The sequence below is a fragment of the Felis catus genome, chromosome A3 (assembly GCF_018350175.1).
Source record: "Felis catus isolate Fca126 chromosome A3, F.catus_Fca126_mat1.0, whole genome shotgun sequence".
Taxonomy (NCBI): Eukaryota; Metazoa; Chordata; class Mammalia; order Carnivora; family Felidae; genus Felis; species Felis catus.
This window is the reverse complement of record NC_058370.1, coordinates 96,975,439-97,002,562: the sequence shown is the minus strand read 5'-3', so window position 1 is coordinate 97,002,562 and position 27,124 is coordinate 96,975,439. Positions and strand designations below refer to the sequence as shown.

General features: G+C 35.7%; 1 long non-coding RNA gene across 1 annotated transcript in view; it reads right to left on the bottom strand.

Annotated features, from left to right (window-relative positions):
* Nucleotides 1-27,068, bottom strand: part of LOC123384515 — a 543,186-nt gene extending 516,118 nt beyond the window's left edge. The window contains exon 1 of the long non-coding RNA XR_006595696.1: nucleotides 26,344-27,068. This is a non-coding gene — a long non-coding RNA (uncharacterized LOC123384515). The remainder of the gene's footprint in view (nucleotides 1-26,343) is intronic.
* Between the last annotated feature and the right edge of the window lie 56 nt (nucleotides 27,069-27,124).

Below are 27,124 nucleotides of genomic sequence, written 5' to 3'. Positions count from 1 at the left end.
GAGGCCACCTGTTCCTAACACATTAAAGATGATTGCAACATTCTCAGGGTTGTGTTTCCAAGACAGATTCACATATTGAGGCTGCCCATTTTTAGTGACAAATAAGATCCAGTCATAATCAAAACTAAAATGAAAAGGAATTTTGCTTGCTTTTCAGAGCCATTCAATCTTTTTTTTCCTTCCTTCCTTCCTTCCTTCCTTCCTTCCTTCCTTCCTTCCTTCCTTCCTTCCTTCCTTCCTTCCTTCCTTCCTTTTCTTTCTTTTTCTTTCTTTCTTTCTTGTTCTTTCCTTCTTTTTTTCTTCCAGAGTCCCCAAGCCTCCAGCCCAGAGACCAAGATAAGAAGCCTTCTTTCGTTTCACCAGGGCTTTGACTTCTTTCATTTCTACCTCCCCAGCATCTTCTCTCAGTCCCCTTCTTCTGTAGAGACTCATAATATATGTAGTAGATGTGGTGTTCCCTTCCCGTATCCATGTCACGTCTTCCAACTATAGCCTAATCTTCACATCCACCCAGTTTTACAAAAACGTTGATTTGGTAAGTCAATCAAACAATCTCCTTTACAAGGTGCCTGGTGCATAGTGGCTGCTAAATTGATATTCCCCTAGCCATAAGTAGAGATCAGAGTGTAGCAGTGGTTGTTTAGAGGTTGGTAGGAAGAGATCTCTATATATATATCTCTAGGAATGGTGACATACATAGATTCTGCAAGAATCACCATGTGGAAAGCCAGCTATGAGACAAAGGGCAACCTGATTCAATTTTTTACCATTTCAGGGACCAGTAAATTTTCTCTGTTGCTTAAGGCATTTGGAGAAATACATACACACATACATATAGATATACACATATACATACTCACACACACTCAAAAACATTTTTTAAACGTTTATTTATTTTTGAGAGACCAAGAGAGACAGAGCATGAGCAGGGGAGGGGCAGAGAGAGAGGGAGATACAGAATCTGAAGCAGGCGCCAGGCCCTGAGCTGTCAGCATAGAGCCCGGTGCGGGGCCTGAACCCATGAACTATAAGATCATGACCTGAGCCGAGGTCAGACACTTAACCAACTGAGCCCCTCACATACATTTTTTAATGGCACCAAGAACATCTCAACCAATACATTTACTTCTGCATTAATATTTCAGTTTTCCAAGTCCATTAAGGTTCACATGTGTTAGAGTATACAACTAATCTGATAAATTAATATACAGTAAGCTCTTAATGACATGTAATACAGAAATTCTCACAAAATACACACTTATATTTTAATAGGTAATTTAGCAATATTATTTTAAATGTAAATTGCATAACACTAGGCAGACTTTGTAAAAAAAATTTTTTAAAGCCACAGAAATTTCCTAAAAATCTCCACAAATACTGTCTTATAAAAATGTTCTTTGGCTTGTTGCCCCTCACACTTTCAAAATAGTAAACTAATCTGTAGTTCTTCATCTCTGCTTTCTAAAATCAAATATGTTTGGCAGATTAAAAAATGTACAATTTCTCTGTTTCACAAAAATAAATAAAATTACTTAGAATTTTAACAAGGATATATGAATTAGATATAGGGATTATGGGTTAATATCTATTAGTATTTCTTTTGAAACTTTATAAAAGAAAGTGATTTATCTTTAACCTTCAAAAAGAGAGCGTCAGATTCATAGCACAAACCCAGGTTTTTTTCAGAGTGAAAACAAAAATTCAGAGACGTTATCTTCATCGATGAAAATGAGTGATTAACAATAAATAATTGCCCTAGAATTTCCCAGAACTAGCTTTTGGCTTTTGTATTTGTTTTATGTTATAACTGTTCTACACAGAAAGTCATTATATCCTGTCATTCTTGGATTTTCAGCAAGAAACTTGTTTTTAGCAAGATGACTTTCTTTCACACTCAAATGTACCAATGACTAATTTTTGTTCCAATCCTACCCAAACTACTCATTATGTCCCTCAAAACCAGAGGATGCACTTGACACCTTTGTACATAGCCGAGTCATCATTTTCCACATGGTTATCTATGTACTACCATCCTTCCAATCGTTTTGGAAGAATATAATTCAAAGTCTAGAGTAAAACAACACACATTTTTTTTTTCAATTCACCCACATCCAGCAAGTTAACAAGTCATTTAGTCAATCATTGTAGCTTTTTCTCAGCTGCCCCTCTTTATTTTCCTTTTTATATCTATCCTCAGTCTGTCCCTTAATATTTCCTGTGTAAATGAATATTCTCTTAGCTGCTTTCCTTACTTCCTATCTTCTCATTTATTCTCCTATTCAAATTCATCCTTCCCAGTACAAATTACTTGAAAACAAAAATGAAAACCAAAACATTTCACCTTGGTATTTAACATCTCCATCTTCATGTTTTGGCTCAGGCTCCCCCACCCACCTGGATTTTCATTTATCACTTCTGCCCACATATCGAATTCTATCCATCCCCAAAAGTTCATCTCAAATATCAATCTTTCACTAAAAATGTTCTGAGTGCCCATATTCAATGTGACTGCTCTTCTTTGCATCTCTTTTTTGAATAGAATTTGTTGCTTGCCTATGCCATTTAAAATTCCCTATGTCCTTAAATATACTTTTAATCTTTCTGTTGGTGGATTCTACATTTCTGGAGGGCACAAACTCTATCCTTTTAATCTTCATACTCTCTGTCTCAACTACCTATAAAAATCAAGTGATCAATAATGATCAACCACGATGATCAAGAATGAATACTGCTTTCATCAATATGTTCTCCCAATTCAAAGTTGATATTTCTTTCTGATATTAGCCATTGAGCAAAATTATTTTTGCATGTGGGCAAAGTTTAGTTGAGTTTTTGATGGGATATTTTGAGATAAAATTATAGTGTCCCTGATAGTCAATAATTTACACATACTCTGTCTGGGGAAATAGGGGTAAATCAAGAGTGACACACAAACAGCTCCAAATGTAAGAACTGACAAAGTATAGCAACGATCAAAGTGTAACAGTCTGGGAAGTCTTCTTTAAGGGCTTAAGACAGGGTCTCCTATATTGGTCTAATTACTTAATTAGGCTGAAGTCACAAGAAGTATAATTTGTAGTTAAAATGTCAGAAATGAATTTGGTGTTAGTGGACTATTTATTAAATCTGAAGATTATTAAGGTATAAATACACATTTTTTTTCCTGAGGAGCTGAGATCCTATTAAATTAAGCACTTCAAGAATTCAAACACAAACATTACAAGTGCTACTAGATAATATTTATTATTTTGGACTTCAGTAGGAACATAGTCTGATATTTATGCATACTGTCTCTCTGCTGAAGTCATCTGTCAATTACTACTTGTCATTTGTACCATCCTACCATAGCCTGGGCAGGCATTATTGTCAAACTTGATCCAGTAGATGAAGTGGTGCCACTGAAAACAATTGAAAATGGATGTGTGCTAATTTCAGTCTTTTAGTTAGGGAAAGGGAAGGCGTGAAGTTGGAAGATTTTGTAGAGTGAGATAATGCATTTGAATAGAATCTTCATTCTTTTTAAAAATCACTTATTTGTCTGGGTTACTCTTTTGTTGTGGCATGGAAATTTTCAAAGTATTTAACAAAAGGTTGATTATATGCTTGACTGTACAAAGCACTATGACTGAACAAACAGAGCTGGTGTGAAGTTTCTGTTTTCCGGAGGCTGGAGATGCAGTGTGATTAGTTGTGACATTTTGAAGGGTGTGAATGGATTTAGAACAGTGTAATGGACACAGATTGCATTTTGAATTAGTTGCCAAATAGTTATAAACTCAAGCACCATCAACCAATTTATTTACCTTTCATCATTTCGAGACCAAAAAAAGAGTAAGAATATTGCACTAATCTTTTTAAAGGGTAATCTGTATTAGATTTTCCAAAAGCATGTTATCAGAGATATTAAAATTTCAGGACTGACTTTACACAGAGGTAGACCCAGTAAGTAAATGAAAACTGATACTTTATCTGTCATCTAGGTATTTTATTTTTTCTGTTTCCTAAGGTTTGGAATAGTGGATATCATCTGGATCCAGAATGAAATTGAATGAAGTGACTAGATACGTGGATGTTTTAAGGATAAGATCGTTCCTCACCCTGAAAAACTGACTTTGATTACATATCACAGAATAAGTAGTTTGACAACTCAGTTACTAAAGGTAGCACTGGTTAATTAAAAAGATCTGCCAATAGATCCCAGAAGTGCTATTCTTAATTATTTATAAAACTGAAACTGTTTGAACACATTGAATTTCTCATTGAATCAAAATCTGCCTGGGCATCTGGAGATCTCCCAAACTATGTGTTTCTTGTTTTGGCCCATGCGACTGACTTAGCTTTCTCCTTTAATCTCAGCTCCATAGCTGAGAATTGTGGCTTTTTCTAATTTGACCAACTTGCAGAGCTGCCAGCTGGTAGCTACCCTGGCCCCAAAGATCTTAGCCCTGGTTCTCACTACTCAACAGAAATGACTCACAGAATACCAGTATCAGACAAGGCAACTCTAGTGTGATGGTATAGGACAAAAAAGACACTTTCTGACAGTACTCACAGCAAATAAAAGACCTGTTTCTTTGATCCCTTCTCAAAATTACCTATTATGGGCCCAAATTTCATAAGTAATCCCTCCTGACACCTTCTGAGACAGCACTCATTTCCTTAGCATGTTCAGTTTCCTTTTACCAGCAAATAATAAACTCAGCTTTGTTTGCTATTAAGTGTGTTCTCTGTGGTCACTGACAGGTAGGTATTGATAATTAATTCATTAAATATTTATTATACGAGTTGTATAATCACAGTGCTCTGGTAGATCAACCATGGTTACCATGGTAAATAAAAAAGATGAAGATATCTCTGTGTTAAAAAGGCGTATTGCACTTAAGAGAATTGAATACGCTCAATGATTCCTGTAGGCTAAGCACTATGCTAATCATTTTATGAACATTAACTCAGTGATCCTTCCTACAGTCCCAGAAAGCCATGCTATTATCTTTATTGTGTCCACTATGCAACTGGCCTTACAAGAGTTAAACATATCATCTATGGTATTTCTGGCAGAAATAAAAATTCACCAGTCAGATCACCCACTAAGGGGAGCAAAATGGACTGACAGCCTCATTTGTCATTTCCTTGATCCACCACTGTGTTGCCATCCAGGCCATGCTCCTTCTAGCTGCACAGTGGGAGTTTTAATGTTGGCCCATTCTGGGAGGACAGGACCCATAACAGACAGCTGGGCTCAAAGACTTCCCATTGACCTAGCCAAACCGTTCTTAGAGTCTGAAATTCTTCCTACCCAACCCTTGTTCCTTCTTCCTTTTCTTTTACAGGTGACAGACCTGCACCATCTCTCCCTTGTCTGTCACACGTGTTTCCCCAGTATCTCTCTTAGACATCTTATCTCATCTTGGCATTTGCTTCCTGGAGGGCCAGGACTCACACAGTCACTCTGAGTGTAGGCAGAGGAGTTAAATTTTAATATTGGACTGCCTATTACTGCTGTCCCTAATGTTTTTAACAATCACTGAAGGAATGAGACCACTTTAACTGTCAAATCTTGAAGAATGATTTTTAAGATGCCAAAAGAGCAAGTTTAACTAAGATAGTGCCAAACATTTTATAAAATCTGTCTGAGCTGTGTCATGCTTAATTTCATATGAGATATGGATTTCCTTCTCTAATTCCTCTACCCATTTATTCCTGGGACTTAGGCTTGCCTCTTGTCTCTGATACCTATATTTGAATTGTGGATTTCCATATTCTTTTTTTTTTATATAATTTATTGTCAAATTGGCTAACATACAGTGTGTACAGTGTGCTTTTGGCTTGGGGGATAGATTCTCATGATTCATTGCTTACATACAACACCCAGTGCTCATCCCAACAAGTGCCCTCCTCAATGCCCATCACCCATTTTCCCCTCTCTCCCACCCCCCCATCAACCCTCAGTTTGTTCTCTGTATTTAAGAGTCTCTTATGGTTTGCCTCCCTCTGTCTCTGTTTGTAACTATTTTCTCCCTTCCCTTTCCCCACGGGCTTCTATTACGTCTCTCAAGATCCAATATGAGTGAAAACATGTGATATCTGTATTTCTCGGACTTATTTCACTTATTCTATTAGCTCTGACCAGAACTTTTTTTCCTCCTGTAAAAAATCTTTCACCCTTCAAAATTCACTCAGTTTCTTGAGAGCAGTATTGATGTATCTGAAGACATAGTCTGTGTTCTTCCTTTCTTCACACTTAATAGTTTGTGCTTATCATATACAATGAAAATCTCAGGTTCTCCTACATTTACCTCTATTAATGTCAACAGGAAACTTTTATTTTAAATAATTGCAGCTGCTTGCAGAGTAATGAGTGAATAAGTGAATGAATTAATAACCACTTATTTTAAACATTCTTGGTTCTGACTCATGGCAGTCTCTGGTGTTTCCACTGCTGCATACCCAATGTACTGACTCATAAAATTTAGAGTTGCGTGCTCTGATATGTCATATCTTGACCAGGTATGTTATCCTGACTACTTTTCTACAAAATTAAAGTATCTCTGGATATGATATTATAGATGTAATATAACATGGAATGTAAGCCAAATGATGGCGATGATTTCATCTGTCCTATTATTGCTCTATATCCAGTACCTGGTATGTGTTAGGAATCCAGTGAATGAACATACTACCATAGTATGTAGAATACTGTAAAACACAACAAAAGGTCTTGGTAGGAAGATAAGAGCTAGTATAGAATTCTTGAAGATGTAAAAACTTGACCTTTAGAGAAGGAGTATATGAACTTAATTATATAATTGAAGATTATTTGAAAGGATGCAGCACTAGAGAGCTCTGACAATTACACAAAGGCCCATCAATGCCCAAATACTCATATATAAGCTCAGAGATAACAAGAGCATGACATAAGTGACCTCCATCAAACTTGATCCATTCATGATTGTGCTGTGAATTACTAAAGCATCCATCTTAGCTCAGGCAGTGAAAAAAAATTTTAAGGCCAGAATCAAGACAGGGAGACAGTAAATAAAATTTGAAACTGTTCTGTGGTTAAACTCTTATATAGCAATGCATCCATTATGGTATATGGCTGAAGTTCTGATACACACTATTTCACGGCAGATTATCCATTTTATGATCTTCAAAAAATGCAAAAAGATTTCTAGGTGTGGTAAATGGAACAAATTGGAGCTACATTTATTACTAAATATGGAGTAGATAAAGTGCATTGACTTAAATATAAGTATAAAATAAAATAAAGGTAAGAATGAAACCAATAAGAAACACAGATTAAAATATGAATAACAACCTCTTTCATGCCAAGGGTACTCTATGCAAAGAATTGACCACTTATTTATAGAACAATAAATCTTCATTGAGATATTATACTTAAAGTTGGAAGAATCTCTGCCAAGTGATAATATTCCCTGTGATAATCACAGGTCTATAAAGTACCCACTGGAATATCTGGATTAAAATGAAATATGGTTCAACCAATAAAGTGGATGTTTGGCCACGACAAAGCAAAAATTACCATGAACTAATGTTAATGAAAAGTAGTACAGACCTCCTCATGACAGAAGAAAGCTGATGGGAAAAATTTCAATAAAATTCCTATGAACATATCCATTTAGTAATGACAAGCTTCCTTTGTGAAGTTTAGAGTAGGTGTAAGCATTGAAATACTTACTTCTGACTATTCTGACTGGTAAATTGTGCTGACTGGCCTGTCTTTATAGGCAAACTCAACAATATTTCAGTTGTGACTCTGCTGCTCTAAAAGAAAAGGCTCATACTGATTGAGATTGAACATTTTTAAAAATATAATAAAAATTCAAAAGCAGTGCTTGGCACAGGCTTACTTCTTTATCAAAAATGCTCTTTATGCTGTCCCAAATCTCTGACTTATATTTAGTTAGTCATTCACTCGTGCATCTGTCAAATCCTTCCTAATTGCCAGTAAGTGCCTAGTAACTGGGAGGATAATGAGTTCAATCTAGAAGGGAAGTCAGGTAAGCCTCTTCCAAGTGTGAACATGTACCTTAGCTTTTACAGGCTGCCTCACCTTCCTCCTAAATAAATGTCCCGTTAAAGTCCTGTTGGCGGACAAACAGAGGTAGGAGAGGTCCCACAATGGGGAAAGGGACCAACAGTTTCAAATTAGAAGCCATCTGGCCTCAAATTCCCACCACCACCATGGACAAACAATTCTCAAGTTGTTTTACTCAGTGCATCTGTTCTGGGGGTGCAAATCAAAAGCTTCAAATAAATCTTGAATATTCTCAGCTTCTGTTGTGGAATAAAAAACAGGATTGTTTTTTCTAACTATCAAATAGTTAATAAAATAAAAACTTTACCAAAAAATCCCCAAACATTTCTAATTATCAGTCTGAAGCAGAGAGCAGTGATTAGCAAACAGACTGATTCAAGTAAATTACCTATATTATGTCTTTCAATCCTCACAATAATCTGGAAACCATGGCAGAGCAAAGTGCAGTATCTTGTCCAAGGTTGTAATACAAGGAAATGGCTGACCTTGGATCTGAATCCAGAGTCCACATCTTTAATCCCCCTCTAAGTTTTGTGATATTCTAAGGCAATGTGAGTTAAGACTGATGGGTCAAATTTACACAGAGATAAATTTCAATTCAAAATAAAATGTATTTTCAGCAATTATATGGTTGCATTAATTAAACATACTCATTCTTGATGTAGTGGTTTCATAGCCTCAACTTTTAGGTCCTAGAAGTATTGAAGAAGAAATTAACCAGCCATCTATCAGAGATAGTACATGTGAACCTGAATTGTGTTTCTAGTGATGGTAAATTATTTTAGCATTTAAATGTTAAAACATTCCTGTCTTAGTCTAAATCCTTAGTGGCAAAAAACAAAATTCAGTCCAGGTAACTTACATATAGATTAATTTATCATAAAGAACTGTAAGAATAAAAAGAAAGTATCATGAAAGCCAGTAAGCAAAAATACAGAAGGGTCCCAAGGTGAACTAGGATGATGTCCAGTTCCTTCCTTGATAGACCAGTAGATAAATAGATGTAAAAATAACATGTTTTATAGTTACAGTAAACTAAATATATATATTTCAAATACATTTACTATATAGCTTGTCAATTATACCTAAATAAATGTTTAAAATGGTGAGGTTCTTCTACTCTAAAGACACAGTAATAAAACACTGTTTCTTTAGCTCTGCATATATCTATATATATATTTACATCAGGGCGGGGGGAAGAGGAGAAAACTATTATCTGTTGGCCATAGGCTACCAAAGTCTGTTTCAGGGACGTATTAGCACTTCCTAAAACGTAAACCTACAGTTAGCTTTGTGTTGCTGGCATGGTAGGTCAGCATGACAATATACAGTCATGTTGAGTTAAGGAAAAAAAAATCCATTCCTCAGTTTGAGTCATGTATTCACCACTGGCACAACCATCTGTAGAGAGTAGCAGCATCACCTGAAGCTAACGTGGCTTTCCAAAATCATTACACTACCTAGAACTGAGCTAGGTGTGGGGAGTCCTTATAAAGTAGTATGTGTGTATGCTGGATGGATAGATTTCAATTTGAAAGTTGGCTTCGTCAGCATTCATACCCTTTTTGTTTCCTGGTTCTTCCAAGTCTCCTCAATAATCTATTCCCAATCTAATTAAACCCCTAAATTCTAAAAGTCTAAATTCCTATTGTAGAAAAGAAATTCAACTGAGGTAGGATATCTTATTTGAATAGAAGTTATGTCAAGTCTCAATCATTCTGCCCTTCATTCCTATCCAGCTATTACCAGCTTAGATTACCAAACTTCAAGAATTTAAACCAGAACCCAGTCTCTAATTCCTATGAACATGAGATGGGTAGGAAAAACAATTTAATTTTATGCAGAAGTCATTTGTATTAAACCTTCTTTGCATATGCACAATGTTAACCTTCTGTTTTTAATCTTTTGGTCACAAACATACCTCCAAACTGAGACTTTTATGTGAATTTGCAGACCAGCATTCTTTTGTAGGTGACAAATTTGGACTGTCATGCCAGCTTGACAGATGAGCCATGTGATCTGAGTTCTTGTCCATCAGTGATCAGAGTCAGATGTCATAAGTGAGTGAGGGAGCTGACAAAGATTTACATCAGTTCATATGTTCTGATCTCATAGCAAAATTTCTTTAATTTTTCTGTAACATTTATTATAAAAATAATATTATAGAATAGTACTTCTTCCTTAAATATTTTGTAGAATGTATCAGTGAAGCCATCTGGGTCTGGAGTAGTTTTTGCAAGAAGTTTTGGTTTATTTGCTTTTTACTAATAGTGAATTTTTTAAAAATAGTTATAGAATAATTTAGGCTATTTCTTAAGTTTCAGTAGTTGTATCATTCAAGGAATTTGTCCATTTTATCTACTTACCTGAATTTATTGGCATGAATTAATTTATATTAGACCTTTATTTTCTTTTTAATATCTGAGCATTCTGTAGCAATGTTCCTATATAATTACAGGTGTCATTCTTGTTTCTTCACTCATTTTTTACCGGTCAGTCTGAATGGAAATTTATCAACTTTACTGTTCTTCTCAAACAACAGGTTTTCGGTTTCATGCATTTTCTTTAGTATTTCTCTGGGTTCTGTTTAAATAATTTTGGCTGCTATCTATGTTTTTCCTTTATTCTGCATACTTTTTCTAGTTCATGGATTTGAGGTCATTGATATGATGTCTTTTTTTTTTTCTTTTCTGATAGGCCATAAATTTCCAACTGAATACTGCATGAATGGCATCCCATAATTTTGATATGTTACATTTTCATTTTTAGTTACTACAAAATGCTTTTAACTTTCCTTTATGAATCCTTTTTTGAAGTACAGCTTATTTCAAAGTGTGGTATTTAGTTTACAAATTTCAAAGTGTGGTATTTAGTTTAAAAATAAGAAAAAAATTCACAGATCTTTTGTTAATATTACCAGTTTAATTCCATTGTGGTCAAAGAACATACTTTGTATGAATTAACTGAAAATTTATTGAGACTTTTGTTGTAGCTCAGAATATGCTCTCTCTTGGTAAATGTCCCATGTGGACTTGAAAAGAATATCCATTCTACTGTTGCTGTGCAATGTATCCCATAACTTTCAATTAGGTCAAGTTGGCTAAAATTGTTATTCTAGTTTTCTATACCTTCCTAATTTTCTATTTATTCCATCAATTTTTCAGAGATAGATATTGAAATCATATCAGGTGATTTCACCTTTTTCTCCTTGCAGTTCTGTAAGATTCTGCTTCAGGCATTTGAAGCTCTGTTATTATTGCATAAATATTTAGGATCTGTGTGCTCTCTTGATAACCCAACACTTTTATCACTGTGAAATGACTTCATTTATCTCAGATAATATTCTTTACTCCAAAATTTTTTTGTATGATATTAATATAGCCATTCAAGCTTTTTTTCTCAATAAATGAAATTTATTGTCAAATTGGTTTCCATACAACACCCAGTGCTCATCCCAAAAGGTGCACTCCTCAATACCCACCACCCACCCTCCCCTCCCTCCCACCCCCCCCCATCAACCCTCAGTTTGTTCTCAGTTTTTAAGAGTCTCTTATGCTTTGGCTCTCTCCCACTCTAACCTTTTTTTTTTTTTCCCTTCCCCTCCTCCATGAGTTTCTGTTAAGTTTCTCAGGAGCCACATAAGAGTGAAAACATATGGCATCTGTCTTTCTCTGTATGGCTTATTTCACTTAGCATAACACTCTCCAGTTCCATCCATGTTGCTACAAAGGGCCATATTCAAGCTTTCTATTAGTGTTAGCATGTGTCATTCCTCATTATTTTACTTTTAACCTATTTGTGTCTTTATATTAAAACTTATTTTCCAATGTAAGCAGTATTAACTTGGGCCTTGCTTCTTCAACCAATTTATAATTGTTAATTAAATTTAATATGATAATGTCATTAGTTTGAATCTATCACTTAACTCTTTGTTTTATTTTTTATTTCTTTTTTTACGTTTTATTTTTGAGAGAGAGAGAGACAGCGTGAGCAGGGGAGGAACAGAGAAAGAGGGAGACACAGAATCCGAAGTAGGCTCCAGGCTGAGCTGTCAGCATAGAGCCTGATGCAGGGCTCGAACCCACCAACCATAAGATCATGACCTGAGCTGAAGTTGGATGCTTAACCAACTGAGCCACCCAGGTGCCCCTTAACTCTTTGTTTTATATTTTTGAACCTTTGTTTTCTTCTTTATATACCCTTTGTCTGGATTGAGTCTTTTATTATTTTGTTTTTTTTTCTTTCTGTTAATCTACTAACTACAACTTTTTTATACTTTAATAGTTGCTTTAGAGTTTATAATATACATCTTTACCTTATCAAAAGCCAACTTTTAATAACACTGTATAAAATAAACATAATTAAGAACAAGACAAAAATACATTTCCATGCCTCACCTTCTAGGTTTTACAGTATTTTTTTAAATGTTTTATTTATTTTTGAGAGAGAGAGAGAGAGAGAGAGAGAGAGAGAGAGAGAGAGAGAGAGAAAGAGTCAGAGCTCGAGTAGGGGAAGAGCAGAGGGAGAGGGAGACACAGAATCCAAAGCAGGTTCCAGGCTCCACACTGTCAGCACACAGCTCAATGCAGGCCTCGAACTCATGAAGCACAAGATTGTGACCTGAGCTGAAGTCAGATAACTGACTGAGCCACCCAGGAGCCCCTAAAGTATTGTTCTTATACATTTTATTTATACATATTTTATAAACCTAAACCCACAGCAATCTTCCTTTAAGTAATCAGCTATACTTCAAAGATAATGTTATAAGAAAAATAATGTTATATAATTATTCAAGCAGTTACCTTTTCTGTTACAACTTATTCCATTTTTAAAAATCTGGTGACAGTTTCTCTTTGCCTGAATGACTTGTTTTAATCTGTTTTAAAATATGGATTTGCTGGCAACAAATACTTTCAGCTTTTGTTATGTCTGAAAATGTTCTTTTGCTTTCCTTTTTTTTTAATTTAAAAAGTTAGTTAACATATGATGTGTATGTATTTCAGGAGAAAAATTTAGTGATTCATCACTTACTTATAACACCCAGTCCTCATCCCAACAGATGCCCTTCTTAATGCCCATTACCCATTTAGCCCAACCCTCAGCTTATTCTCTGTAGTTAAAAGTCTCTCATGGTTTGTCTCCCTCTGTTCTTATCTTATTTTTCCTTCCCTTCCCCTATGTTCAGCTGTTTAGTTTCTTAAATTCCACATATGAATGAAATTATGATACTTTTCTCTGACTTATTTCACTTAGCATAATACACTCTAGTTCCATCCATGCTGTTGCAAATGGAAAGATTTCATTCCTTCTGATTGCTGACTAGTATGCCATTGTATATGTATTTATACTACATCCTCATCCATTCATCAGTTGATGGACATTTGGACTCTTTCCATACTTTGGCTATTATTGATAGTGCTCCTATAAACATTGGGGTGCATGTGCCCCTTTGAATCAGCATTTGTTCATACTTTGGATAAATACCCAGTAGTGCAATTACTGGGTCATAGGGTAGTTCTATTTTTTAACATTTTGAGGAACCTCCATACTGTTTTCCAGAGTGGTTGCACCAGTCTGCATTCTTAACAGTGCAACGGGGTTCCTCTTTCTCTGCATCCTTGCCAACGTCTGCTGTTTCCTGAGTTGTTCATTTTAGCCATTCTGACAGGTGTGAGGTGGTATCTCATTGTGGTTTTCATTATATTTCCCTAATGATGAGTAATGTTGAGCATTTTTTCATGTGTCTGTTAGCCATCTGGATATTTTCTTTGGAAAACTGTCTATTCATGTCTTCTGCCCATTTCTTCACCCTGTATCTGATATGTCATTTGTAAATATCATCTCCCATTCCATAGGTTGCCTTTTAGTTTTCATGACTGTTTCCTTCAATGTGCAGAAGCTTTTTACCTTGATGAGGTCTTGATAGTTCATTTTTGCTTTTGTTTCCCTTGCCTCCAGAAACAGGTCTTTAATCCATTTTGATTTTTTTTTCTTTTTTCTTAATTTTTTATTTATTTTTGAGAGACAGAGACAGAGCACAAATGGGGGAAGGCAGAGAGAGAGCGGGAGACACAGAATCCAAAGCAGGCTTGAGGCTCTGAGCTGTCAGCACAGAGCCCAATGTGGGCCTTGAACTCACAAACTGTGAGATCATGACCTGATCTGAAGTTGGATAGTTAACGGACTAAGTCACCCAGGTGCCCCTAGGTCTTTCATCCATTTTGAATTATTATTGTGTATGGTGTTATTTTCTTATTTATTTTTTTAATTTTTCTTTTAATTTTTAAATTTTTAAAATTTTTCAACTTTTTTTTCTTTTCTTTCTGTCTCTTTTTTTTTCCTTTTCTATCAGGCTTCTGTCAACAAGCAGACCCAAACACACCTAGGATCTAGCTTCCTTTAACTGATTTTTGTTTTGTTTTTAATTTTTTTAACTTTAATTTTGTATTTTACTTTTTTTCTTCCTCCAAAATAACAAGGTGGAGGAATTTACCCCAAAAGAAAGAAATGACAAAATGATAGCCAGGTATTTAATCAATGCAGACATAAGTAAGATGTCTGAACTAGAATTTAAAACCATGCTTAAAAGAATATTAGCTGGGGTTGAAAAAGCACAGAAGACACTAGAGAATCCCTTTCTTCAGAGTTAAAAGACCTAAAATCTATTAAGACCAAAATAAAAAATGCTATAACCAAGATGCAATTTTAAATGGCTGCCATGATGGTGAGGATGGACAAAGCAGATCAGCGAATCAGTGATACGGAAGATAAAATTATGGAAAATAATGAAACTGAAAAAAAAGAGGGTAACAATACAAGTCATCACAATACAAGACTGACAGAACTCAGTGACTTATTAAAGAGGAATAACATTTGTATCATAGAAGTCACAGAAGATGAAGAGGGAGAAAAAGGGGCAGAAGGTTTATGTGAGCAAATTCTAGTGGAAAACTTCCCTAACCTTTCACTTTCTCTTTAAAAGACGTATTTGTTGGGTACAAAATTTATAGGTTTAGGGGTTGTTTTTTGTTTCCTTCTCTAATATGTTGTTTCACACTCTTTTCACTTCCTTTATTTTGAGAGTTTTCATTTTATATTTAAATACAATGGACTTCTTATTTCCAGTCTGACATACAAAAGACCTTAAAAACATCAATTCTATCCTAACAACAAAAAAGGCTTAAAAACTGAAAATCAATAACTCTTCTAGAGATCCATCAGAGAAGTGGGGTCATAGTGATGAAGTTTTGGGGGTGAATGTGGGGTCCAGAGCTGATGGCCAGGAAAGATTTCTTGAAGACACCTTTGGTGCCAAAAGGTGATTTTTTAAAGCATGGGGACAGGACCCATGGGCAGAAAGAGCTGCACTGGGTTTGTGAAGAGTGGCTCATTATATACTATGGGGCTGGGGCAGGGCAGAGGGTGAAGTCAAAAGGGAAGTTTCCAAAGAAATTTTCATATGCTAAAGACTCACAGATTATGGGAGGCACAGATTATTGTCAAGCTAAGATTGTCTTTCTCTCTAGTAAACCATTAACATTAAGATAGTAGGGAGTTCTCAGAGAAAATTTTATTCTGCTTGCCTTAAGTATCTGTCAATTGGCTGCAGGTTATAAGGAAATTTAACTTTACCTATCATTTCCTTCTTGCCTTTGTTTCCCATATCACTATGGAGGGAAGGGTCATGTTGGGGTTTCAGGAAACTGCATCTATATGTTTCTGGAGATTAGGTTATTGATAAGATTGCCTTTTTAATGTAATTTACTAAGATATTTTTAACTGATGGAGACTCTTATCAGTTTAACCCTTTGTTTTCTGTCCCTTCCTTTGTCCTTGGGCAGCCTTGAATGCCTGAGTACTATCATACATATCCCATGGGGTGGGCTGGTTTGGGGTGGGGTGCGAACATGTGTGTGCTAGGAGCCAGCATCAAGTAGGGATACTAAAGGATAGTTGACTGCTGGAGATTGAATATGGGCTAGTTTGAGAAACAAAAACTCCTGGAATTCTTGCCTTGGGGGCTTCCCCACACCTGGATGAGTTTTTCCTCCAGGACCTCCACCAGATTCTCACTATAAACTTTAGAGAAAAATTACTTCCTGCTTCCAGAAGGAAGATACAAAAAGAAGTCATTGTGAAACAAGCCTACAGCTTTCTTTACTCCTCATTGAATGCTTGCTCTCAAGAGAAACTATTTTTTAGTACCTAACCAATGGGGTGTGGGGGGGAAATACCCAACTCTAGCCCCTTCTAGTAATCCTGTCTCATCTAAGGTGTGAAATAGAAAGCTGACAAGCACCTAGGTCACAGCACAGGTGAAGAGACTCCTTAAAACATGATATTTAATCACAGGATTATAGAATGCTTCCTCACCCCCTACATCTTACTATCACAATAGGGTTCCTGTATAATAACAGGAGACTACATGTGAATTGAATTGCAAGGCTCAGACCCCATTTAAGGAGTTCTTAGGGAAACCCAAGACAGCAGAGGAAATAAAAACTAGGTCACCAGAGGAAATTTTAGCCTCTGATGTCTACTACCACAGCAAACAACAGTTTAACTCCCAGCCAGATAAACATAAAACCATACAATAAAGGCCTATTTACTTTGTTTCCCTTACATTATATATCATGTCTGGCTTTCAACAACAACAAAAATATTACAAGTCATACTAAAAGAACCAGAGCCAGCTATGACCAATATTTTCAAATTATCAGACCAAAAACTTAAAACAACACTAATGTGATAAAGGCTCTCCTGAAAAAAAAAAAAAAGTGGATATATTTTGTAAGAGATGGGTAATGTAAGCAGAGAGATGGAAACTAGAAGAATATCATAAGGAACTGTTAGAAATTAAACCAATAAAAACAATAAAAACATTGTAACAAAAATAAAGAATGTGTTTCATGGGGTCATCAGTAGTTTGGATACTGACATGAAAAGAATCAATGATTTTGAGTATGTAACAACATAAACTTCCCAAAGTGAAATGCAGAAAAAAAAATAGCTAAGAATTCTGAAGCAATTATAAAAGGTGTAACACACACATAATGGGAATATAGAAAGATGAAAGAAGAAATATTTGAGGTAATAGTGGCTGTGAACTTTCTAAAATTTTTGGTAGGCACAAAACTAGGAATCACAGAGAACACCAAGCTAGAAAACTACAAACAAACAAACACTAAATCTAGGCACTGCCTAGTCAAACTTCAGAATACCAAAGACAAAATTAGGAGAAGCCAGGTTGGGTGGGAGAAATGCCGTAATTGAAATGTGTAACAACAATCTTATAAGGTATGGGGGGAGAAATTTGGAATATTCAAGCTATAAGGTATTTGAATTAACCATGAAGTTGTACGCTATTATTCGAAAGTAGATTCAGATTAGTTGTTAATATTGCAAACTATAAGACAACCACTAAAAATAAAAAAATAAAGTATGATCAATATCCTAGGAGAGGTAAGAAAATTAAATCACATAAAATGCTCAATTAAAAGCAAAATGAAAAACAAAACAAAACACCAAAAGCAAAAACCTAAACCAAAAAAAGACAAGGGCAATAAATAGAAAATAGTAACAGATATGGAGATATCCTAGATGTTAAAGCAACTCCATCAAAAATTATTTTAAAGGTAAATGGTCTTAAACTACACATAAACTATCGAGTGGGTTAAATAAGAATCCAAAGCATATGTTGTCTATAAGAAACACACTTTAATTATAAACAAAGATAGATTTAAAGGGATAGAAAATATACTATACTAACACCAACTGAAAAATTAGAACTAGTTATTTTAGTCTCAGACATACAAAGATTTTAATGCAAGGGAAATTATCAGATACAAGGAGGGCATCATATGAAGGAGGCAATTCTTCAAGCAGGCATACTATTCTTAATGTCTACACACCCGACATCTGTACATCAAAATAAGTGAGTAAAACCTGATATAACTGAAAGGAGAAAGAGACCAATTCACTTCTATAGTTGAAGAATTTAAGCCTTAATATCAGTAATTGATAGATCTAGCAGACAGAAAATCACTATAATTGAAGTGTTCAGTACCATCAATTAACTGAATCTAATTGACATTTATAAAATAGTTCATCTATTAACACGAATATATATATTCTTCTTAAGCTCACAAAGAACATTCCCCAAGATGGACTGCATCCTGGCTCATAAAACACATCTTATAAAATTTAATGGGATAAAAATCACATAAAGTACATTCTCAGATGACAACAGAATTAAACTGGATATCTATAACAGAAAGAAGCTAGAAAATCCCAAAACATTTCAATATTTGGATATTTAAAAAACATAGTTTGAGTAGTAACATGGGTAAAAGAAGTAGTAGCAAGGAAATTACAGAAACTATTTGGAACTAAATGAAAATGAAAATATAACTTCAAATTCTATGTGATGTGGCAAAAGTTGTGTTTAGAGAGAAATTTATGTTAAATACATATGTTATAGAAGATGAAAATATAAAATTAATAGTCTAAGCCTCAATATTAAGCAATTTGAAAATGTTGAGCAAACTGAATCCAAGTAAGCAGGAAAAGAAGAAACACAATAAATTAGAATCAAAATCAATGAAATTGAACACAGGAAATCAATAGAATCAAGGAAACCAAAAGCTATTCCTAGAAAAGATCAATAGAATTGATAAAACTTTACAGGAAAAAAAAAAAAAACTAAACTAACCAAAGTAAACAGGAAAAAAAAAAGACAATGACAACAACAACAACAGGAGTTGTTAATATTAGAATGAAATTGGGGCCAACACAACTGATCTCATGGTCATTAAAATGATAATAAAGAAATACTATGAACAACTCCCTACCCCCGAATTTGATAAATTAGATTAAATAAATCAATTCCTTGAGGTATAGAATCTACCAAAAGGGACACAAGGAGAAATAATTCAGATAGGCTTATATATTACAGAAACTGAAGCAACAAATAATAATCTTCCCAAAACAGAAAATGCCAGGCCCAATGGCTTCACTGTGAATTCTATGAAACACTTAAAAAAATAATACCAATTCTCCTACAGTCTCATTCAGAAAATGGAAGTAGAGGGAATACTTGATAACATGTTCCATTAGGTCAGTATTACTTTAACATAAAAACCAAAAAAAAAAAACAAAAAACAAAACATTCTTAGGGAGAAAAATTATAGACCTATGTTTCTCATGAATGGAGATGTAAACATCCTCAATAAAATATTAACAGTTGCATCCAACAATGTGTGGAAACATTATGCAATATGTCCAAAAGTGATTCATTCACAGTATATACAAGGCTGATTTTAAACATTGATAAATCCATTAATGCAACCCATCATACCAATAAGTTAAATAGACAAACTAAAAGCACAATTCATCAAAAATAATTGGTAAGTTGTTCTTCATTAAAATTAAAACTTTCTGCTCCTCAAAAGAACTTATGAGAAGAACAAGACTATCTACAAACAGGGAAATAATATTTCCAAATACATATCTGGTAAACAAGCTGTACTCAAAATATGCAAGGCTCTTTATACTCAGCAATAAGAAAACACTTAAAACAATGGGCAACAGAACTGAACAGACATCTCACCAAAAAAAACAAAAAAAAAAAAGACAAATGAGCATATAAAAATGTGTTCAATATCATATGTAATTAGGGAAATGCAAATTAAAGTATCACTGAGATACCACCACATACCTATTAGCTAAAATTCAAAAAAACTGACAACACCACATGGTGGTGATGGGGAGCAATGGGAACACTCATTCATTGCTGGTGGGAATGCCAAAACGTACTGAAGTTTGGCAGTTTCTTATAAAGCTAAATAGTGCATTAAAATATGATCCCCAAATCACACTCCTAAGTATTTATCCAAATAAGTTAAAAACCTTTGTCCACACAAATATCTATACATGAATGTTTATAGTAGCTTTGTTCATAATTGGCAAAACTTGGAAACAACCAAGACCTCTTTAAACAGATGAATGGATAAACAAACTATGGTATGCCCATACAATGGAGCATTTTCAGTGATAAAAAAGAAATGAACTCTAAAGCTTAGAAAATATATGAATGATCCTTAAATGCAGAAACCAACATGGGAGGTGATAAACCTTATGATCCCAACTATATGACATTGTGAAAAAGGCAAAACTGAAGTTCAGTGGTGTCCAGGGTTTCAGAACAAGGAGCACAGAGATGAATACCTAGAGCAAAGGACATTCTTAGGGCCATGAAACTATTTTGTATTGTGCCATGATGGTAGACAAATAATATTATTCATTTATCAAAAGCTGCAGAACTTTACAACACAAAGAATAAACTTTAATGTAAGCAATGTACTTTAGTTAATAATAATATATATTGGCTTATCAATTGTAACAAAGGTATCTATCACACTATTACAAACTGTTAATAACAATGGAGAAATTGTTGTGGGGGGACATGAGGAGAAGCTGTATATGGCAACTCTATTTTTGTACATGTTAATAGAAACCTCAATTGCTCTTCAAAAAGCCTATTAAAAACTTAAAAAAGAAAAATGTGTTTTAGAATAAACTTATTGACCACAACAGATGAATGATCACAACAGAAAATCACGGACCAATAATCACAACAGATCACAATTACGACCTTATGTTGCAGAAATATTTTTTAATATTTTTAAGAGCTGCCTAAATCGATTTTATGCATAAATTGATTATCTTCAGATCAATTTTTGTATGACTTTGTTTGCGTAGCCTGAAGGATAACGTTTACAAAAGAAGAATGAAAATTCCTGTTGCTTAGGCATGTTATCACTGCACCATACTCACCCCTGCTTCCAGCTTCAATTTCCATGCTGTCACCAATTTTGTCTGCTCTGTCATATACATACCTAATACCTGGTAGTTACCTAGCCATCATTCCTTCCCATTTCCACTAGGAGTTCTATTATGGTGATGAATTCATGAAATACTGTAACAAGTTTTAACAAGAAGAAGGTAAAATAGTACTGGAAACTAGGATTTGATGAATTTTCAAAATCTACTTAATTTGAAATTTTTAGTTTGCCTGCTCTTTAAACTCCTTCAAGAATTTATAATTAGAAACTCTGTAAGACGAAACAAAGTACTACAAAGTATCCATCCAACAGTTGTCAACAAGATACCAAAAGAAGAATATTTAAAGATTGATTTGCCTCTTCCAGTAAGAAAATACATATTTTGAATACACTTCCAATGCATCATTTAGGCTTGAGAGATGGTGATGTCATTTATTACTCTCTGGAAGGGACTTGGAGTCTACATTTTCTGATAGCATAATTGGCATGATCCAACATGTCTGCTGCTATATAAATGAACTGAATTTGCTAGAAGTGGTCCTTTAATGCACATTAACCCCTCCTAGGCCTTGTTCTTGCAACTGAAGTAGCTATTGGTTGACACTGTATATACATGCACACAAATGGCTCATTCCATAGATGGGTAACTGAGAGTTCAGAACACTTGGCATGTTGTGTAGTGCTATATTAAAATAAATATATTTTATCTCCATATGTTTATACACTAAACGTAAGCAACTAAAATGATAACAATGACTATTATGTATTGCATCCTATGTTTTAAATATTTTGTTTGCAGTTGAATATACTGCCATACTTCCTTAACAGTCCACAGGGTAGATCACTACAGGATTTGTGAATTTGAACTCTATGGCTTATGTAGGTTAACCTCCAAAGTCCCACAGGAAATACTAAACAGGAGCAAGAATCTGAGGTTATTTGCCTCATATAGTGTTCACAATAGCTACTATAATCAACGTGAGAACATCTGATTGGAAGAAGGATATTAAAAATAAACACATAATTTTCATATTATCATATTGCCTATTTTCACATTATTTTAAATAATGCTATGTAATAAAAACTCCACAAAATTGAGTAATAAACCATAACAATCATTTTACTTGTCTATCTATGGGTCTGCTGAAGTATGGCGGATTTAAACAGCTCAACTGTGCTAGGTTTTAAGCTGCATCTTGGATCGGGATCTGCTTTATGTAACTTGTATCCTCATTAGACCAACCCTCACTTGAAGCAAATTCATATGGTGAAATGCAGGAGAAAGAGAGCACAGCAGACAGCCATTTTAAACTTCCTGCTTGCTCTCCATTCCACTGGCTAAAGTAAGTTACTGGCAAAACCCAGCATCAATGGCAAAGGAAAGTACCTTCTATTGTGGTCAACCAAGAGGTGATGAACATTTCTAATCATGCACACACACACACACACACACAACCCACCATCACCAAATCTCATAGGTATATATTGCATACGGATGCCATTTCTTTCCTAATCCAAGATTTCATGACTCTACTCACCCAATCTCCTACTGTATTTATGGCACTTAGTTGGGGACTTTGAGTGTGAAAGTCCAGTTCCAATAAATCATAATTATAATTTGTTTTCAAAGAAAGAATGTACACCACTTGCTGAGCTTAACTGCCCATCTACGCATTTGAAGGACAAACAAGTTGATATCCCTGGAGAGATAAGACTCTAATGACTTCAGTCTTATAACTTAAAAAAAGAAAAAAAAGAAGAAAAGGAAAGACGTGGAGTTGAGGATAGATTCACCTTAGAGTAATTATTTAAAGTCAGAATACATGCTGTGATATTTTTCACCATTTAGATATCAAACCTGTTTGCTCTCACATTTTACAAAGGAGCATCACCGTATATGTTAATCGAATAGAGTATATAAAGTTTGAGAATCTGATAATTTATCTTGCAGGATATTGGCTTTTTAGTGTCATACTAGGTACAGGGTTATTCAAACCAAAAGGTGGGATAGGGCCTTATCCATTTATGGCCTTTAAGAACTGACTTTATTGAGAGAGAGAGAGAGAGAGACTGAGTGTGTGGAGAGAGAACGTGCACAGGGGAGGGGGGAGAGAGGGAGAATCTTTTTTACTTTTTAATGTTTATTTATTTTTGGGAGAGAGAGAGAGAGAGCGAGCGCGTGCGCATGAGTGGGGAGGGACAGAGAGAGACAAGGAGACACAGAATCCAAAGGAAGCCCCAGGCTCTGAGCTGTCAGCACAGAGCCCGATGTGGGGCTTGAACTCACAAACCATGAGATCATGACCTGAGCCAAAGTAAGGCGTTTAATCTACTGAGCCACTCAGGTGCCCCCTGAGAGAGAGAGAATCTTAAGCTGGCTCCCGACATGGGGCTCAATCTCATCACCAGTCATGACTTGAGCTGAAATCAAGAGTCTTGTGCTTAATTGACTGAGCCACCCAGGTGCCTCCAAAATTGACTTTTAAATTAATATATTATGTCTGTCTGTGTTCTTAACCCCCAAATCCAGGAACACAAGAGTAATTTGAGGAGAATACATACTCAGGGTCACAGCATGATAAGCAATCTCTTTGTTAAAGAAATATTTGTTTCATAAAATCAATGAATGGTTTTAAAAGTCACATAGCAAACAATTTTCTCTTATGCAAGTGAGAATCAATTTAGAAAGGCTGCCTGTGCCTTTTCCACCACCACATGTTCAGCCTGACAAATTTATTTCTTAGTACTCAAAACAAACATTCTAGAAAATTCTGAGATTATCAGACAAGTTCTCCTCATTTTGCAGTGCCATCTGGATACAGATTCCAAAGGAGCACCATTTCTTCAAAAAAGCTATACCTGGAAAACAGAAAGCTGGGATTGAGCTGGAATCCCTGGAATGCTCTGGTTTTAATGCATAGTGGGATTAGATCATAATTCCAAACAATTGAAGGCAGGGAAGAGAAAGGAAACCTTTCTAGAACCTCAGAATTCAGTTCAAGTGTAGTCATTTTTCAACTACATGTTATGGCATAGATTCAATCTGTGAATTTTTTTCCTTTTTTGTTCAAGACAAGGAAGGTATTAAGGACACTTGTAATTGGATCTGTCATTCTCAGACTACCCAGGACTAAAGTAAAAAATGGAGAATGTTGGAGTAAAATTATCATAATGATGAAGACAGGACAGATTTTTGCTTATACAGTCTGAAAACTTCCATTCTGGGAAAGGAAATATCAAAATGTACACAATTATGAAGGAGATTAAGAGTATGGACAGAGCATCATTAAAGTCTGAAAAAGGTTTTAAGGAGTCAGAGAAAGTTATGCATGTCTCTTAATGCTTAAAAGATAAGATTTTACTAACAAACAGCTGTTATATACTTTAAATTTATCACAAAAGCAGTTTAAGCTGATATAGCAAACTAGTAAGAATAGCTTTCATTGATTTGAAGCTATTGGTTTGCACAGTTTGGAGCCTGTTTGAGATTCTCTCTCTCCCTCTCTCTGTGCCCCTCCCCCACTCATCCCCCCCTCTAAATAAACTTTAAAAAAAGATTAAAAAATAGCTTAGAGAGTGAATCTTAAATGTTCTATGGTAAAACAAAAGGTAATTATATGAGATGATGGAGGTGTTAACTAACCTTACTGTGTAACTATTTCACAAATTCCTTGTGTATCAAATCATGATGTATACTTTAAATTTATACAATGTATATGCCAATTATACATAATTGTATAATGTATATACATTATATACATTGTATATAATTATACAATTATACAATGTATATGCCAATTATATCTCTTTACAGTTAGGAAAAAGAGGTTTCTGGGTCCCTGTAAAGGGTGAATCAACTAAAAATATTTCTATGGATTTTGTACTGACTCAAGGAATATTAGGGTATGAGATCATCTTCTAGAAAGCTAGGCCCTAAATATTTATATAAGCCACTTCAGTTTGGCCCAAAGAAAATGATTTTCCTGAACAAACAACACTGCATTATATATAAAGGTCACAGTGGCAAGCTGAATTCCACCTTTCCTAAAAATGTGCCCAATCCCTGATGTCCTAGAGTCTCTCAATACAGTCCTCGTCCCCATGCCAAAGATGTGAATTACTACACACCTACATGCACAGACACACTAAGATGAGGCTTGAAATGGAATGAAATTGTTATATGAGAAATTGCGTCATTTTCTTTCTTGGATAATCCTTATCTAGAATGTACACTTTTGAGCTAGATGGCATTTGTCCATGCTGCCCAGACATCCATTAAGTTGAACCAAAGTAGTCTCTGATTAATGTTTAAAAGGTAGCCCCACAATAAGATTCCAGGTTCCAGATAAGACCTGTTCATCTTTCTAATGATAACTACTGAGAACCTCCTTTCCTCCTTTAAATATATTCCTCCCGTCATTACTTTCACACTGTGAAATGGGTTTTTCTCCAAAAGATACTTCCTTCCTATAGAATTAACTTCCTTTTTATAGCATTTCCTATCAGGTCTTTTTCTTTTTTAATTTTTTTTCCAGATACCACTGAAAGAATAGGATTGGTAGAATGTTTGTGTGTATGTAACAAAAAGAGGCTATAGAGAGCTCCCTGAAATGTGAAGGAAACAATCCAGAGAGCTATATAACTTAAGGGGAAAAAATGCCTTTTTCCATTTCAAGAGGAAAATAATTCCTGATCATGTTTTTAATTTTTTTTCCTGAGAGAGAGAGAGAGAGAGAGAGAGAAAGAGAGAGAAAGAGAGAGAAAGAGAGAGAAAGAGAGAGAAAGAGAGAGAGAGAGAGAGAGCGAGAGAGAGCGAGAGAGAGCGAGAGAGAGCGAGAGAGAGCGAGAGAGAGCGAGAGAGAGCGAGAGAGAGCGAGAGAGAGCGAGAGAGAGCGAGAGAGAGCGAGAGAGAGCGAGAGAGCTTGAGCAGGGGAGAGGCAAAGAGAGAGAGGGAGACACAGAACCTGAAGCAGGCTCCAGGCTCTGAGCTGTCAGCACAGAGCCCAATGTGGAGCTCACAAACTGCAAGATCCTGACCTGAACCGAAGTCGGAACCCTTAACGGAGTAACTTAGGCACCCCTAATTCCTGACATTTTAACTTAAAAGTTGTTTTTCAAGTCAAATGAACTAACCAGGCTTTATTATTATTTTTCTTGCAGATTCTACAGTAATCATTTATTAATTGAAGATGAAATGTTTCTATGAAACTTAAAAGAGTCACCTCAAATGCCACCCCTACTCAGAAAATGCTTCAGAAGACCTTCCAATTCATAGTTAAATTATCCCACATATCTCAAGGAAATTTAGGGGGAAACTCTGATAACAAACACTTAGTTCTTTCCAGCCCTGCGTCTCTCCCCAGCTCCACCCGGCCCACTCCAGGGCCCAGGATGAAATATCCAGTGCTGGAAAGGTGTGTGCAGAACAAAAAGTACACTCACCTAGTTTAAAAACATTCCAGATGCTTTGTCCTGAATTTTGAGCAGCACACGTGACCTGGTCCATTCTGGTTTCAAGTTCAAAGACATCCGGCCTGTCCTGTGGGTTAGCGGCTAACATGCCTTTCAAAAGCTATTTGATTCCCTCAGACATTCAAGTCCTATGTTGTGAAAGATGTGCAACTCCATCTTTGGGTTTTCAAGTGGCAATTCACCAACAAGGTCTATCTGGGTCCCTTGTTTGATACAGGTTCTCAAGAGCTCTTTCTTGGTTTCAGAGGCATTAAAAGTGATTCTATCTTTGCCCAGGTGTTAATGCCCAGGATAAAGACGTCGGCCTTGGCTGTCTAGCGCCTGTTCCAGAGTTCAGGAGCCCTGTAGAAGTCTGAGCTGTAGGCTGAGGACAGGTGGAATTCATGTACATTCACCTTATTGTTGTCTTGATCGCCCTCTTTGCCTCGCGGGAGCCAGCCAGTACAGACAGACCTTGCGTGGTCCAAAACCGGCTACCTTACGGATGGGGAGTGCCAGGCGTCTCCATGATGACGATGTTACCTGGCTTTAGGTTACTGGGCACGATATGGATTTTGTGCCGGAATGCAGTGGTGCTTGTGCCCCGTAGCATGAAGCTTTTGTTGGCACTGGTCTCCACCTTCATAGAGCTCCATGTCGAACCACGGATAATAGGGCTCCTCAGCAAAACCTACCGCCCTTCCGCTTTGGCGCCAGGGCCCCGCCAGGCGCAGATAAAGCTGCGCGCTCGGGTTGCCACAGCTCATGCGCC